Source organism: Lynx rufus, unplaced genomic scaffold (assembly GCF_022079265.1).
Source record: "Lynx rufus isolate CCGP_SWC_20201006 ecotype Redwood Valley unplaced genomic scaffold, mLynRuf1.p SCAF_6, whole genome shotgun sequence".
NCBI lineage: Eukaryota > Metazoa > Chordata > Mammalia > Carnivora > Felidae > Lynx > Lynx rufus.
Genome location: NW_025814878.1, coordinates 92,521,772 through 92,526,311, shown reverse-complemented (window position 1 = coordinate 92,526,311; position 4,540 = coordinate 92,521,772). Strand labels below are relative to the sequence as shown.

Below are 4,540 nucleotides of genomic sequence, written 5' to 3'. Positions count from 1 at the left end.
AGGGCTACCAGTATCAGCCATGCAACAGGAGGTTCCCAGTGACCTGCTTTGCCAAGGAGCCCAGCAGCTTTTGCCACTGAAAAACTCAATGACAAGCACAGTTGCTGTACATCACCTGCAGATTTTCCTGGGTTTTCATCCCACAGGTATTTTCCAGCCACCTGATTCCTCTCCACTTCCTAGCCTGCCCACCCCCAGCAGAGCCTAAAATCCCCACTAGCAACCCCCAGCCTCTGCAGCTGTAGAAGTACAAAAGGCACGGCTATAGTCCCTGTAGTGGGCCCTCACTCACAAGTGCATGCTTGAAGCTAGCCGCTCTGGCTGTGCACCTGCACACCCTTGCCCTGAATCCCAACACCAGTCTCCTCCGCTGTATACATGCCAGTGGGGAGATCCTGCAGCTACAGGGGCACGATGGAGAGCCAAAGCCCTTGCAGCTGCTCCTGGGCCTGGATGTAGGCCTCTCATGTCACTGGCCTCCCCTCCTGGGCTTGCTTGCAACTAGCTGTGCACCTGCACCCTGCTGACCGAGTCTAATCACCTGCCTATAATGCAGTGTGTGCACCAGTGCCAAGACCCTGAGGCCATGGCTGCAGGCCTCCAGCTTTCAGTGTGCCCAAATCAGAATAAGAAAGGAAGACATAAAATCATCTTTGCTGATGACATAATCTGTGCAGAAAGAAAAACCCTAGAAACCTCCACCAAAAAAACTGTTAGACTAAAGAAATTCAGTAAAGTTTCAGGATATAATACGAACATATAAAAGTCAGTTGCATTTCTATACACTAACAGTGAACTCTCTGAAAAAGACATAATGAAAACAATCCCATTTACAATAGCACCAAAAGCAATACAGTACTTATGAATAAATTTAAGAGAGGAACTATAAGACAAAAAATATTAGACATTAATGAAAGAAATTAAAGAAGACACAAATAAATGGAAAGATATCACATGTTCATGGATCAGAAGAATTAATATTGTTAAAATGTCCATGCTACCAGGGCACCTGGGTGGCTCAGTCAGTTAAGCATCCGACTCTTGATCTCAGTTCAGGTCTTGATCTCAGGGTCATGGGTTCGGGCCCCATGTTGGGCTCTGCACTGGTGCAAAGACTACTTTTAAAAAATGCCCATACTGCATCTTTTGGGATGAGCACTGGGTGTTGTATGGAAACCAATTTGACAATAAATTTCATATATTAAAAAAAAAATGCCCATACTAACAAAAGCGATCTACAAATTTAGTGTAATCCCTATGGAAATTCCAATGGTAGTTTTCACAGAAATAGAAATAGTGATCCTAAAATACATATGGGACCAAAGACCTCAAAAAGACAATGCAATCCTGAGAAAGAAGAACAAAGCTGGAGGCATCACATTTCCTGATTTCAAACTGTACTAAAAAGCTATAGTAATCAAAACAGTATGTATGGTACTGGCATAAACACAGATACATAGACTTAAAAACCAGAATTGAGAGCCCAGAAATAAACACTTGCATAATACTTGACAAGGGAAGCAAGAATATCCAACAGAGAAAGGCTAGTTTCCTCAGTAAATGGTGCTGGAAAAACTGGGTGTTCACATGCAAAAGAATGAAATTGGACCCTTATCTTCAACAACCTTACGAAAATGAAAGCTAAGACCTTAAACTGTAATGCCTGGAAGAATATAGGAAAAAAGCTCCTGACATTGGTCTTAGCAATAATTGTTTTGATATGACACCAAAGCATAAGCAACAAAAGCAAAAACGAGTGGAACTACATCAAGCTACGAAGTTTCTGGACAGCAAAAGAACTAATCAACAAAATGAAAAAGCAACCTACAGAGGGTCAGAGAAAGGGTGGAAAATATTTGTCAATCATATACCTAATAAGTGGTTCATTTCTAAAATATGTAAGGAACTCAAACAACTCCAAAGCAAAAACAAACTGACCAATTAAAAAATGGTCAAAGACCCAGTCACAGAGTCACTGATCAACAAGGACTCAGAAGCCTCCTCCTTGAGCCTTTTGCTTCCCAAGGCTCCATCCCCACGCCCACCTTCTCCCACCATTTTTCCACTGTTTCCACTGAGGAAAAGGAATCCTATAGAATATCCACTATCCAAAATCTTCACTCTTTTGATCCCTTTACTGATACAAGTAAGGGTGATGATCTGCTTCCTACTGGCACTGAGGATTATATCCTCAGAATTCAACAGAGAGGGGTGCCTGGGTAGCTCAGTCAGGTAAGACACCGACTTGATTTCAGCTCGGGTCATGATCTTAAGGTCCTGGGATAGAGCCACTTGTCAGCTCTGCACTGGGTGTGGAGCCTGCTTAGAATTCTCTCTGTGTGTGTCTCTTTCTTAATAAATAAATAAACATTTAAAAATCTATATTAAAAAGGAATTCAACAGAGCAACAACAGGAAGACCCCTAGTACTGTCTGAGGGATCACTAATGATTATGATAAAAAGAAACTAGTGGGGTGCCTGGGTGGCTCAGTCGGTTGAGCCACCAACTTTGGCTCAGGTCATGATCTTGCGGTCTGTGAGTTCAAGCCCCGCATCAGGCTCTGTGCTGACTGCTTGGAGCCTGGAGTCTGCTTCAGGTTCTGTGTCTCCCTCTTCCTCCGTCCCTCCCCCAATCACGCTCTGTCTCTCTCTGTCTCTCAAAAATGAATAAACTTAAAAAAATAAAAAATAAATAAAAAGAAACTAATGAAAGCATTTAAAAAGAAATTTGCCTGCAATGGTACTATAAGTGAGCTTCCAGAATATGGAGAAGTAATTCAGCTACTGGGAGACCAGTACAAGTATATATGCCAGTTCCTCCCTCACAGAGATTGGACTGGCTAAGGACGACCAGCTGAAGTTTCATGGGTTTTAAGTGCTTTTGGCTCACTGAAGCTTAAGTGAGGATTTCCTTGCAATGAGCAGAATTTCCCTTCTATCCCATGTCATAAGTTTGAAAACCTCACAGCTTGTATAATGTAACCATTTGGGGTCTGCTTTTAACTTGGACTAGTGTAACTCCTTCATCCGATAAACTGAAAAGAGCCATGCTGTCTAGTCTTGAAGTCCCTCATTTAAACAGAGGTCAAGCAGTAGGCGTCTGGCAGTATCTGGCCTGAAACCAAGCAGTAATGTGATGTTTCAGTCAATCCCAAAGCCCCAAGATCACAGCAGGCTACATCTGGCCAGAAGCTCATCAGCTCTCCCTCTTCAGAGTTCCCTGACCTAAGAGAATGTCACCACCTGAACAGCCCGCGGCAGAGCTGAGAGGACAGGATGAGGTAAGACGTCTGTGGCAGTCGTGCTGCTAGAGGGAGTCCTTGGTAGTCAAAGAAAGATCCCTGGTGTCTCCAACCTGCTGTAGACAGGGCTTAGAGTCACCATCTTCTCTCTAGTGAAGTGTGATAGGACATCTGGCTTGCCACCAAGGTTTTTTTGACCAGACATATCCGTAGCTAATTGATATCCAAACACCAGAATGTGAGGCCAACCTTCTATCAGAGTTAAACTTTTGACAAGGGAACAAATTTCAAACTGATGTATCAGTCATGTAGCTGGCTGTAGACCTTGCAACTTACTAGCAAAAGCTACCCAATGTCATGTGAAGTAACAGGCTGGTTTTTTATTTAACTTTTCTTCAGTTTTAATATTATGTAATGTATTTAACCCCCTACTTAAACAAAACTTGCTTTCAGAAACAAAAAATTAAATTAAAAAATGGCCAGAGAAATGGAGTGTGGAGAAAAGGGAACACTGGTGCACTGTTGGTAGGAATGTAAATTGGTATAGACATTACGAAAAACAGTATCCAAAAATTAAAAATAGAACTACCATATGCTCCAGCAATCCCAGCTCTAGGTATATATATATATACACAGGAAATGAAACCACTATCTCAAAGAGAAATCTGCACTCCCATGTTTATTGCAGCATTATTCACAATAGCCAAGATATAGAAATAATCGAAGTGTCTATCAACAGATGAATGGATAAAGATGTGAGATAGATACAGATGTATAGACATACACATAATTGCATATTATTCAGCCATGAGAAAGAAAGAAATCCTGCCATTTGTGATAAGATGGATAAATCTTGAGGGTAATTATGCTAAGTGACATAAGTCAGACAGAGAAAGACAATACCGTATGATCTCACTCACATGTGGAATCTAAGAAACACTGAACTCATAAAAACAGAGAGTTGGATGGTACTTGCCAAGGGCCAAGGGACTGAGGAAATGTAGAGATGTTGGTTAGTGGGTATATACTTCTAGTTATAAGATGAATAAATTTCAGGGATCTAAGGTACAGCATGGTCACTGTAGCTAACAATACTGTATTGTATACTTGGAAGTTGCTCTGACAGTAGAATCTTAATGTTCTCGCCTTAACAACCAAATATGAGGTGATAGATGTGTTAAAAAAACTTATCATGGAAAACACTTTGTGGTATATACATGCTTCAAACCATCACACTGAATACCTTAAACTTCTACAATTTTATATGTCAATGAATAAATTCTGGAGATCTAATGTAC

At 41.3% G+C, this 4,540-nt stretch overlaps 1 pseudogene; it reads left to right on the top strand.

Moving 5' to 3' along the window:
- Positions 1–298: 298 nt before the first annotated feature.
- LOC124529155 (eukaryotic translation initiation factor 1-like) lies at positions 299–2,919 on the top strand (annotated as a pseudogene).
- The last annotated feature ends 1,621 nt before the right edge of the window (positions 2,920–4,540 follow it).